Below are 13,935 nucleotides of genomic sequence, written 5' to 3'. Positions count from 1 at the left end.
CAATATTATCCAAATCAGAAAGAGATACTTGTTAAAGTACTAGAATCATAGAAAATATCAAGTAGACACATAATAATTATAATAATGATAATAATAAATATTAACAATAATATATAATATAATAATAAAAGTGATAATAAAAATAATAATTACAATAATTATAATAAATAATAATAATAAAATCATCATCATCATAATCATCATCATCATCAAAGCCTAACGGAACAGAGAAATAAAAATACAAAATCTGTGAAGGAAAAAGACTACGTCACGTAAAGTTGAGCACATGAGACTAACAACTGAATTTTCAATGGATATTCTAAAATATAAATGGGCTTGGATCACCTTTCAACACGTTTTTCAAAGAATACAGATACTAGCCTAGAATATATTACTGAGCAAATGTATCATCCACATCAACACAATAGGAGAAACTTTACATAGCATAATCACCAGGAAGTCATGTCTCTTCAGCAATCTTAGTCTAAAAATGGAAAAACACAATCTGAAAATAAGGGATATTATCAAGAGGACAGAAATGGTAAATAACCCTGTAGTAATTCATCGGATGAGGAAAAAAGTATGTGGCAATAACAAAATAAAAATGACCCATAAATACTCCTCATTAATAACGCTAAGCATAGGGGTTGGGGATTTAGCTCAGTGGTAGAGTGCTTTTCTAGCAAGTGCAAGGCCCTGGGTTGGTCCCTAGCTCCAAAAAACAACAACAAAAAATAAAAAGAAATAATGCTAAACATTAACTGTCCCACACCAATAATATACAGGCTATCAGTTTGTATAAGAAAACAGGTTTATTTCTCCTGCATACAAAAAGTACATTTGTTTTAGGTACAATTGCATACTCGTGTTTAGAATGCAATTGCCCATATTTCTTTTTTTTTTTTCTTTTTTTCGTAAGTATATTTATTGTTCATTAGTTTTTTATAAAAATCTAGAAGATTTTCTGTTTAATTTTAATAATAGAATTTTCATTTAAATGTATTTTTTTTTCTTTTTTGGGGGGTTGGTGTTCCCCTCCCCTATCCTCCCGCCATTACCACCCTCCCCCCAACAATCACGTTCACTGAGGGTTCAGTCTTAGCAGGACCAACGGCTTCCCCTTCCACTGGTGCTCTTACTAGGATATTCATTGCTACCTATGAGGTCAGAGTCCAGGGTCAGTCCATGTATAGTCTTTGGGTAGTGGCTTAGTCCCTGGAAGCTCTGGTTGGTTGGCTTTGTTGTTCATATGGGGTCTCGAGCCCCTTCAAGCTCTTCCAGTCCTTTTCTTATTCCTTCAACGGGCGTCCTGTTCTCAGTTCAGTGCTTTTCTGCTGGCATTTGCCAATGTATTTGCTGTATTCTGGCTGTGTCTCTCAGGAGAGATCTACATCCGGCTCCTGTAGGCCTGCACTTCTTTGCGTCATCCATCTTGTCGAATTGGGTCGCTGTATATGTATGGACCACATTTGCAGCAGACTCTGAATGGGTGTTCCTTCTGCCTCTGTTTTAATCTTTGCCTCCCAATTCCCTGCCAAGGGTATTCTTGTTCCCCTTTTAAAGAAAGAATGAAGAATTCACATTTTGATCACCGGTCTTGAGTTCCATGTGTTCTATGCATCTACGGTAATTCAATCATTTACTCTAATAGCCACTTATCAATTATTGAAAAGGATGTGTTTTTTCTGTGGTAGTGTTACCTCACTCAGGATGAATCCAGTTCCCTCCATTTGCCTATAAATTACATAAAGTCATTGTTTTTGATAGCTGAATAGTATTCTTATTTGTAGATTTTCCACATATCATGAGGCAATATTTATTTGCTAGAAAGCATACTGTTGGGAGAACATTATTTTGTAAATTTAATTCATCTTTTTTCATTAGTTTTATCTGAATGAATATTATTTGGTAATATGTTTAAATTTTTAGGTAACTGTGTGAGTGTGTGTGTGTGTGTGTGTGTGTGTGTGTGTTTGATAATTCAACTCTAATATTACCAGGAAATTGCTTGAGTGAAAATGACACTGAGAATTTTTGTATATATTTTATATATAAACTTTATATATACATATATACATATTTATGTATTTATATATATCATATAGTGTATATATACTTATATATATATGAATATATGTTCTGTATATTTTTTCATAGCATTGTTTAGATATGTGTACTAGATTAAGCTTTCTAATTGCATTTTTAGCTTTTTCCAACACTAATTTTATCTTATTAGGTGTCTAGAAAGAAATACATGGATGCATGAATCATCTCAACGTCAAATGTCGGTACACTCAATGTTATATCTTCCTTTTAAACATGATTGTTCATCTTTGGTCCATATAATATATATATATATACATATATATATATATATATATGTATATATATACATATATATATACATATATATATATATATTTAATTTACTCTTTTTATATTAGAAATGTGTGCTACATTGCATATATGTATTTGTTGATAACTTTCTCCTGTGAACAAATTTTAAGAATAAATGACTTATGTTCATTAGTATAAAATCTAAGATCATTGAGTTTTTCCCGAAATCAAATGCCATAATGCATAAATATAAGAATCATTTTCTGACTGTGCCTATTAACAAAAAATATTTGATATACAAATCCTATAAACATATTTTGATATTATCCATTAAAGTTTCTTCAAGGTGTTGTCCAAATTTTAATAAAGGAAGTCACCAATTATGTCAATAAATTTTTCATTCTATATTCCTTTAAATTGTAAAATATATTTTTATTTAAATAAGTCATAAGAAAAAGGAAAATGTTATATAGACAGCAAAAGAGACCAAAAAAATTAGTGCCAAACTCTAATATTTGTTTCAATATCAGATATTGCAAATGATAATTACTGTATTATTAATTTAACGAGATAAGATATAATTTTTTTAATAATTTTTCCTGAATATTTTATCTATTTACATTTCAAATGTTATTTTCTTTCCTTTTCCTCCCGTAAGATCCCTGCCCGTCTTCTGTGAGGATGTGCCAATTCCCACCAATCAACTTCAACCTCAATGCTCTGGCATTACCCTACATCGGGGATACAAGCCTTCACAAGATTAAGGGCTTTTCCTTCCAATGATGTTACACAGAGCAATCCTCTGCCACATATGTGGCTGGAGACATGGGTCCCTCAATCTGTACTCACTAGTGGGTGGTTTAATCCCTCGGATTTCTTGTGGGTCTGGCTGGTTGATATTTTTGTTCTTCCTGCGATTTTGCAAACCCCTTCAGCTCATTAAGTATACTCTCTAACAACTTCATTGAATCCCCTTGTTCAATCCAATGTTTAGCTACAATCATCTTCACCAGTGTCAGTAGGGTTCTGCCAGAGTCTCTCAGGAGACATCCTTATCTGACTCCAGTCAACAAGGACTTGTTGGCATCAGAAAAAGTGACTGGTTTGTGTGACTGCATATGGGATAGATCCACAATGGGGCAGTCTCTGCTTGACACTTTCTTCAGTCACTGCTTAACTCTTTATACTTGAATTTCCTCCCATGAATATTTTTTATCCCTTCTAAGAATGAATGTAACATCTGCATTTTGGTCTTCTTCCTGTTTGGGCTTCACATGACCTGTGAATGATTTCTTATGTATTCCACACTTTTGGGCTGATACACACTTACAATAAATGTATACCATTTGTGTTCTTTTGTGACTGGGTTAACTCACACAGAATGATAATTTCTAGTCTATCCTAAGAATTTTATGCAAGCATTGTTTTTGATAGGTTAGAAGAACACAGGTGTGTAAATGTACTATATTTCATTTATCCATTACTATGTTGAGGGAAATCTGGTTTCTTTTCAGCTTCTGGCTATCATAAAAAAGAAAGGTTGCTGTCAACCTGTAGCACCATTTGTCCTTTTTATATGTTGGGGCATCTTTTGGGTATATATCAAAGAAATGGGATTGTGGTATCCTCAGGTATTCCTATATCCAACTTTCTGTGAAAATTCCAGACTTATTTCCAGAATGGTTATGCAAGCTTGCAATCTGACCAAAAATGGAGGAGTATTCTTCTTTTTCCACCTCCTTGCCAGAATCTGTTGTGAATTTCTTATCTTAGCCATTCTGAGTGGTGTGCTGTTTACCTCAGAATTTGTTGATTTGCATTTACCTGATGGCTAAGGATGTTGATATTGCTCAGTAGAGAATTATTTCTTTAATGCTATTCACCATTTTTGAAAGGACTATTTGAGATTCTGGAGTCTAACTCCTTGAGTCTTTGTATAGTTTGATTTTAGCCCTCTATCAGAAGGAAGATTGGTAAAGATCTTTTCTTAACCTATTGATTTTACCTTTTTCCAAATACCAGTGCCCTATGACTTAAAAAAGCTTTATGAAGTCCCATTTGTCAATTCTCCATCTTGGAGCAAAGCCATTGGCATTCTATTCAATAAATTTCCCCACTTTTTCTTCTATTAGTTTAAGATTATATGTTACTTGTGGAGAGACTTGATCCACTTCGACTTGAGCTTTGTACAGGCTGATAAGAATTGATTGATTTCCATTCTTCTACATGCTAACCTCCAGTCGAATGAGAACCATTTGTGGAAAATGTTATCATTCCATTGGATGGTTTCGGTTCATTGTCAAATATCAAGTGGCCATAGGTATATACCTTCATTTCTGGGCCTTCAATTATATTCCATTGATCTACCTGACTGTCTCTGTACCATTCCCATTCAATTTTTATTATTATTGTTCTGTAATACAGTTTGAAGTCATCGATAGTGATTGCCCTAGAAGTTCTTATATTGTTGATGAACTTTTTCATTATCATGGGGTTCTCATTATTACAAATGAATTTTCAAATTGCTGTTTCTGACTCTGTGAAGAATTGAGTTGGAATTTTGATGGTGATTGCCTTGAATCTGTTGATTGCTTTTGGCAAGACTGCCATTTTTACAATGTTAAACCTGCACATGCATGAGCATGGGAAATTATTCCATCTTCTGAGATCTTTTTCAACATTTTTCTTCAGAGACTTGAAGGTCCTGTCATACAGAACTTTCACTTGCTTGTTTAGAGTCAACCTGAGGTATTTTTTATTATTTGTGACTATTTTGAAGGCTGTCATTTCCTTAATTTCTCCTCAAAGTCTTTATCCTTGAAGTATAATTCTACTGATTTGTTTGAGATAAATTCTTTATCAGCTGAAGGAGTATTCTGGTGGAATTTTGGGGATCACTAAAATATACTATCACATCATCTAAAAATCGTGATATTTTAACTTCCTGCTTTCTATTTTTTTTCCGTTTTGCCTCGTATTTTTGTTTAATTTTTGTGTATAAGATTTCCAGTACTATATTGATGGGGTAAGTAGAGTATAGGCAACCTTTTCTGGTTCGTGATTTTTGTGGTATTGCTTCCAGTTTCTCTCCAGTAAGTTTGATGTAGGCAATTGGTTTTTTTTTTTTTTTTTTTTTTTTTTTGGTTTTTTGTTTTTTGTTATTTTGTTTTTTTTTTTTTTTGTAATGTTGCTTTTACTATGTTTAAGTATGTGCATTGAATTCCTAATATTTTCCAAGACTTCTAACATGAAGAAATATTGATTTTTTTAAATTTTTTTATCAGCATCTAAAAAGATGATCATTTGTTTCCCCCCCTCGGGAGTTTTTTTACATAATTTATTCTTCTATATGCAGACATGCAGAGGAACTATAATTTCTTGAAAATTCTGTCATTTTCCTATTTCATGGTTTTAGCATCTTTGTCAAAGAAAAAGTGACCATAGGTGTGTGCATTCATTTCTGGATCTTCAGGCTAGGATATCTGGTAAAATTTTTAATTACCATGGATAGAGAAACCAAGACATTCCATGACAAAGCCAAATGTACACAATATCTTTCCACAAATCCAACCCTACAAATGATAGTAGATGGAAACTTCCAACACAAGGAGGGAAACTACACCTTAGCAAAAAGTAGGAAATTAATCTTTCAACAAACCCAAAAATGATAGCCACACAATTGTAATTACATTTCTAACAACAAAAATAACAGGAAGCCATAGCCCATTTCATTTATTATCTCGTATCATCAATGGACACAATTCCCCAAATAAAAAGATATAAACTAAGAGTCTGAATAAGTAAAGAGGATCCAAGATTTTGCTGCATACAGGAAATACACCTTAGAGACAAAGACAGAGTATCTCAGGGTAAAAGGATGGAGAAAAATTCTAAGCATATGTTCCCAAGAAACAAGCTGGAGTAGCCTTTCTAATATTGAACATCATTGACTTTCAACAAAATGTTATCAAAAATGACAAGGAAGGGAACCATACTTGTCAAAGAAAAAATAATACTGAGATGAACTTTCAATTCTGAACAATTATGTTTCAGATGCAAGGACACCTAAATTCATAAAAGAAACATAACTATAGTTCAAAGCAAATATTGCACCACACACAATAAATTGTTGGAGACTTCAATTCTCCACTCTCATCAACGGAATATTTATGGAAACTGTAACTAAACAGATATAGTCAAAATAACAGATGTTATTTTAATAACTTAAAAAGTCCACATGGATTTAACAGGTATTTAGGTAACATTTAATCCTAAATCAGAAGAATATACCTTTTCCTTTGCACTTGATTGTAACTTCTCCCAATTTGAACATATACTCATTCACATAACAGGCCTCAAATGATACTAGAATATTGAAGTAATCCTAAGCATCCTATCTGATCACCATGGAGTAGGGCTGCTCTTCTATATTTTATTATTTTTTGTATTTGTTTATATTATCGATGATTTATTTACGTGGTATTTTTGAAATATCATCTTTCTTGATAGTTTGTCACTATGCATTAAAGACTGGGTTAAACCTAGTGGTAGTTCTTACATTTTTGCCTCTACAGTAGCAAGAGTGAGCTCTCCATTACAATGTTGGTTTATTTACTACATTTTGAGTTAACTCTTTGTGCATACATTGCATTTAATGTTTTCTGTTTGTTTGAATATATATTTGTATTATCTAACCTAACAAATTCGTAATTTTATAATGAAATTTTTAATTTCATAACTTCAAACTCTAACTTTTGATCTCATTTTGCTTATATTTTTTCTCCATTTTAAATGCATTTTTTCTTGGTAAATACTTTTCCCTCCATATGCATGTTTGTGCCTTTATGGGGTTTTGTTATTGTTCATCAATGGAAAAATTCAATTTATTCACTGCAGCAGCCATATATGAAGAATACAATAATTAATTAGCTATTTCAATAGGATGGATTACTTATTAAAAATAAGAATCTCTGAAACAAAGAACAGTGATGAATTTCACACGGCCCTACCCCAATGATCCCAACATGAAATAATGCCAGGTAGTGTGCTGTGTTCATGTGGTGGTTGGAAATAATTTATGGAAGAATAAAACCACATACCACAGAAAATTTAAAATTCCCTTTCCCCCTACTCACAGATATATATGGGATTATAGGGTGGTCAATACAATTAATTGAAGCAGAAGTTAACAATTATGTTGCTACAAGAAAGTGATGGCAAGGAAGAATTTTAAACTGTGGTCAACAATATAATTGTGAATATTTGTTCCCAAAATTGAGGGTTTTTCCCAGGACAATAATAGCTGGACTGAACCCAGCTTTTATCTATACAGCGTGGGGAACCATGGCCCTAATGGGATGATGAAGACAAAAAAAACAATAGCAAAAGGGTATATTAATAGAAGAAAACCATTAATGCAAACTACCACAAACAACTTTACGTTCTAACTAGAAAAGGCACCAAAACTTAAGTCACATTTGAGCACCCTATGTGAAGACAAAAGAGAGTGGGCCATGGAATTTGTGCCCTTCATGTTTTTCAAGTACTTTACAGAAACAGGAAACTCAGACTGCTTTTCCCTGATTTATTGAAGGTTTTTAGAGCCCTCATGTATTAAAATACCATTTGAAAGTATTGATAGCTGCTGTCTAGGTTTTGTCCAAATTCACAAACTTCTTGGACTAAAGTTCCAAAACGTAATTAGGCCCAACCCTGAGCTGTATATCTATGACAAGGCAATAATAACAGATATTTTTAAGTCCCAAGCACTAAAGAACTACACTATTCAGTACAGTGATCCAGTTTAATTCAAATACCTCAAGAGAGTAGGATGATACATCTAAAAAAGGGTTAGAAAAGTGTAGAAGAATCAACTCCTTCCTCGTGTATGAAAGCATTTACGGTTCTGCAGTAAGACCTAAGAGGCAGTACTCAAGTAGCAATGGGAAGAAAGAATTCAGGCAAGACAGTGAGGTAAACTAGCATGGTGAGTTTATGTAAAGAAATACTTAGAAATGAAAATGTCTTGTAAACTAAAAAAAGTTTTTTTTCATTATTTTCTCATTTGAATCAAAAGAGACATCCATGAATAATTCCCCTCTAAGTCTTCCATAAAACAGGTTAAAAAATTAATATAAACATTTATATGTTTGAAAATGAAACAAAAAAAAAACAAAAAACAAAAACTTGCGTATGTTTCAGAGCAGGATCACAGGGAAATGTAATGAATCTGTTCAACATGAAACCTAGAGTGGAAAGCAGGATCTAGAATTAAGAATCCCATGAGAAAGGGAGTGGAGTAGTGACAGGAACATGGCCAGGCCTGACAGATAAGGCTGGGCCCTTTACAGGGACAAGAATGAGGTAAGAAAATATTTCAAATAAAGCAGAAACTTTCCTTTCTTCTCACCTCAAGTATCTCATCCCTGAAAAAAAACATTTTGATATTAATACAGAAGAGTTATGGTATGTCACTCATTCCCGTTTCCTTTTAACCTTCTCTCCGTAAGTCAGGAAGTTGAACATTTCAAATTTCCAAGAAGAAAAATTCATCGGCAGGTATATGCATGTCCTGTGGACCGTGTGACAAACTGAAATATGTGAGGGCAGAGGAGGTGGAGACTGTCTCATTCCACAGAACAGAAATGTGACTGCTCAAGAAAAGAAGGGATAAGGCAACCATAACCGGTAAACTAGTTCTCATAACATTAAGCTTATTTACGTTATTCTTAACTATATTTAGTTCAAATCACTTTCCAGCTCAATCTTCATTTTGAATGATTTTGATCTATCCTGCAATGTGTCTGTACCATCTTCTCTTCCTAGTATTGGCTTTCTTCATGGGGATAATATATTATTGTGGCTGCATAGGTGATGTTTTTATTTCTATATATCACTCCCTTTACGTACTATATGTGTAGTATCATTTAAGGAGTTTCATTTGGAGAAGGAATGAATGATTGACCCAAAATAATTGTTTAAAAACTCTATTGAGATTATTTAGATGATATCAGGTATCCATTCTCTACATATAATTGCTTCTCTCCTATGATAAACAAACAAAAAAATTTATTCTAGCCAAAATAATCTCTATAATTTTAATATCTGAAAAAACAGAAGAACATTAAGATAATGTGGAATATTAGATCAGCTGAACTCCATGTTCATTTATTAAAGAATAACCAGAATCATTGAGACGTTTCTGGAACATAATATAGGAACAAAAAAACAAAGCATTGAACAAATAGTGGCAGAAGAACAGGGTCATTTTGTTAAATGTAGCTTACCTTCAGATCCACTGTTTTCTTTTATTTAGTAAAAATTTAATTTAAATACTCTTTTTCAGTGTTTTTCATCCTGTCATTGACTCTATTTTAAAGCTCTATCCCATAACTAGCATGATTATGAAACTTAAAACCAAGAAATTTGCGTGTGTCAATCACTTTCTGCATTTCCTTAGTTGTGGTTATTCTGTTCCCAATGGTCATGTTGTGTTGAATTCAGGAAGAATTTCTGTCTCATTTGATGAAAATTTTCTGAAAGCATATATTATTCATATTTGTAAAATGCTATGCATATGTTTAATAGTACTGGATATTATAGTTAAAAATCATTTGGATAAGGAATTTTTGCATGAATATTATAACACGCTAAAATACTAAAGAGAAAACGTAGAAGAGCAAGATATTTATTAAATATTATTACACTTCAAGAGTTTGTAACTTTACAAAATATGAGCAAATCACTTCTTTCTGTTAAATTCAAATTAATGAGCTATTACATTCTAATCAAACAGCTGTGTCAGCTCCCATAAAGTTGGAAAAATGCTATTTGCAATCCAAAATGTTTGCAGTAAGTAAATGGGCAAATTATATATCCGCATGTACTCAACAAGCATCTAATGTAAGCATAGGCTTGCTCTTAATGAAATAATTACTACCAGATATAATGTGAAAAAATACATCTATTTAAGTATTTTTTTTTTGTTTTATAACAGCTATTAATTCATGGTCTGAGTAATGGGTTAAATCACCAAACCTTGAACAGTAAATAGGAATTTCTAGTGAGTTAGAGGTTCTCTCAAGCATCTCCAAGTAAATCGATCTAAAATATATTTCTTTAAAATTCTCCTAAATACACTTATCATGAAATATTCCACATCTCAGTAAATATCTCCAACATATTTTCATTTCCCCAAAACAAGACATTGTCTTTCTTTCTTCTGACCCTCGCGATAATCAGTCTACTACCAAACAATATAATTTACAACATAGCTATCTGATATGAATCTTTTTCTTTATCACTGACACTACTTCCAGATTGACTTCAAAAACATCCTTCAAATCATTCTGTGTATCATTTCATAATACATAAGTAACCAGAGTCCCTTACTTGGCACATAGAGAGTTAAACAAACTTATTTCAAACTATTCCATGATTTCTTAGACATTTTCCATTAATAAAAATTCATATCTCTCATATTGTTTCTGTAAGCCCATATGTGATATCTAAGCTTCAGCTTTATTTGGTCCTCTCTTCCATCACTTAATCTATACAAACTCTTTTCACATTTACTTTTTGTATATGTCAAGCTCTTTTCCTTTTATTGACCTCATATTTATAGCAATATTGCACGAAATATAGTTAATTATTTTTCATCTAATTTAACTTAGCTGTCACTTCCTTAGGACAATCTCCATGACCTTATTTCTAAGATAGATTCTTCAGTTATTTGCATACAATCAACTCCAACACACTGATTTATGCATTCATTTTTTTCTTTTTTTTTATATCATAATGCAATTTTTATAAGAGAAAGCTCATAATACTTTTTTATTCATTCCTAATCTACACCACTATTAAGGAGCCTGGTACATTAATGGAGACTGTTATTTATTTCATGATTCATTAAGTTGTAAAAATAAACTTTATACTATTCTTCATTTTAATGAATATGGATTCCATGCATTGGTTAAACAATCATGAAGTATTTATGTGAGTTCTTCAATATATTACAATTCAATGACCTGGATGACATTACCTAAACGTTTTTATTTGTCAACGATAGTCTATTTCATATTCAACAGCAATGCTTTTTTGACTGAGCAATTATCGCAGCTAGGAATACTTTTGACATGAAAGAAAAAGATAACTAATTTTAATTGATAGCACCCATGTCAAAATGCCAGCTGCGAATCATTTGTGGTCCCGTCTCTGAAAATACAAAGAAATGATCATTCCTAGGAACTTCCTGGTCACGGAGTCAAAGTTCTTTTGTGAGCTGTTTCAGTGAAAGATTAAAAACCAAGAGGACCCAAAGCTGTGTTTATAGAGTTGAACCTGTACCTCATCTCTCTCTCCCCAGATCCCACCAGGAAATGGCTGGACATCCAGGAGTGCTGACACACTGAGGATCACAGGAGAGACTACCACTTTTTAAGGGGAACTGCCAGGAGCCCTCAGAACCCATGAACAGAGGCGCAGTCTGTTACAGGATACTTCTGGTTTCTATCTATTCTATGTCGCTGAACCTGATCCACAGCTCTTGGTACACAAGATCTTTCAGGAGAGAGGTAGTGTCCCTGGAGTCCTGATGCATAGGCTCACAGGAGGATCAATCCATTGTCAGAGACAGTAAAACCAGCTAACCCCAGAGATAACGAGATTGAAAGAGGGAAGTATAATAGCCTAAGCTACATAAACCAAGGTTACATGACATCATCAGAACTCAGTTCTCACACCAACATAAGGCTGGATACCCTCAACACAACAGAAAATAAAAAGAAATGTTTTCACTTCAAATCACTTAACATGATGATGTTAAAGGATTTTAAGAAGGAAATAAAGAATTCCATCAAAGAAATACAGGACAACAGATATAAAGACAATGAAGCGCTTACAGAGGATACACAAAAATTCCTTAAACAATTACAGGAGACCTTAAAGAGACCATAGGCAAATGGATGAAACTAGAAAATATCATCCTGATGTAAGTAACACAAACACAAATAAATGCACATAGAATGCACTCACTTGTAAGTGGAAATTAGCCTAAGAGCTCAGAATATCCATAAAAAACTCATATATTCTCTGCAGCTCAACAAGAAAGGACAGAGTGACTGCTTCAATCCCAATTAGAAGGGGGAAGAAAATTATCATGGGAGGCACATGGAGGAAGGACCCTGTGAGGGAGAAGGGAGTTAAATGGAAAAACAGGAGAGCAGGATAAGATGTGGGAAGAGACAGGAGAGAAGCACAGAGGACCAGGAGAATGAGTATAGAAAGAAGGAACATTGGAGGATGGTGTAACCTCTAGAATGTCCCAGATACTAAGGATGCAACAGGTTCTCTGGACTCAACATTGATGACATTAGCCAACATCAACAACAGTGAAATTGAACCTGAAGACACCACCTGCAGTAGATAGACATTACCACAGTGTAAGGATGAGACCACTCACTCATCACTTATTAAATCAGAGTTATCAGTGTCTATTGAAAGGCAGGAGTAAATATGGAGCAGAGCTTGTAAGAAAGGCCATCCAGAGATCTGCAGACACCAAAGTGGACACTATTGCTGATGCCGAGATTTGCTTGCAAACAGGAGTCTGGTATGTCTGTCCTCTGAGAGGCTCTGGCAGCACCTGACTGATACAGATGCAGATATACACAGCCAACCATTGAAATGAGTCTACAGATTTCAATGGAAAATATAGGGGAAGGGATGATGGAGCAGAAGGATACTGTAATTAACAACAATATCATATAACCAGTCACCTCAGGGCTCCCGTGGACCTAAGCACCAACCATAGATTATACATGGTCTGGTACCCTACGTATTTAGTAGAGGACTCCCTCGTCTCACATCAGTGGATAGAGAAGCACTTGGTCCTTTGGATGCTTGATGTCCCAAGGAAGAGTGATTATAGAGGTGTAAGGAAAAAGTGAATGGGGCTTGTGGAGTCACCCTCTTAGAGACAAAGTGGAGGAATATGTGGAGGTGGGGTTTATGGAAAGGGGGTAATATGTGAAATATAAACAAATACAAGGTTAATAAAACTACTAATAAAGAAGTGGTTTTTTCCATACATTACTTTACTGCACAGGTTAGCTTGGAACATTTATTGTTGCCTAGATGCATATTTCTTCCTACAGTACCTGATATCTTGTTTCTCTGAGGAGTGTAGCCTTAGATCTTCCTCTTCATTCAAAGAAGGGATAACACTTAACTCTTTTCTCCAAGCAAAGGTGATTGTCGATATGTCTGTAAAAGGCAGGAGGCATTTGTACAATCTAACTGGGGTCAACAAAAGAATTATTTACAACCAAAGCTAGTAACACAAACAGTTTGTGTTCAATCAACTTATCAGTATTGAAAGCATCCCAGGTCTTCTGGCCAGGCAACATGTGTATTCATGAAGACAAGAGACAGGAGCAGGGCACAGAACTGAACAAGAGTAATCAATAGTTGTGAGCCACCATGTTGGAATCAGGGTCTGAACTCACGTGGTCTGCAAGAGCAGTAACAGTTTTCAACTACCAAGACACTTCTCAAGTCACACACAATCAATGTTTATACAACCCCCCAAACACAGCACCA

Source organism: Rattus norvegicus, chromosome Y, assembly GCF_021556685.1.
Source record: "Rattus norvegicus strain SHRSP/BbbUtx chromosome Y, alternate assembly SHRSP_T2T, whole genome shotgun sequence".
Lineage (NCBI taxonomy): Eukaryota > Metazoa > Chordata > Mammalia > Rodentia > Muridae > Rattus > Rattus norvegicus.
This window is presented reverse-complemented; position numbering follows the sequence as displayed.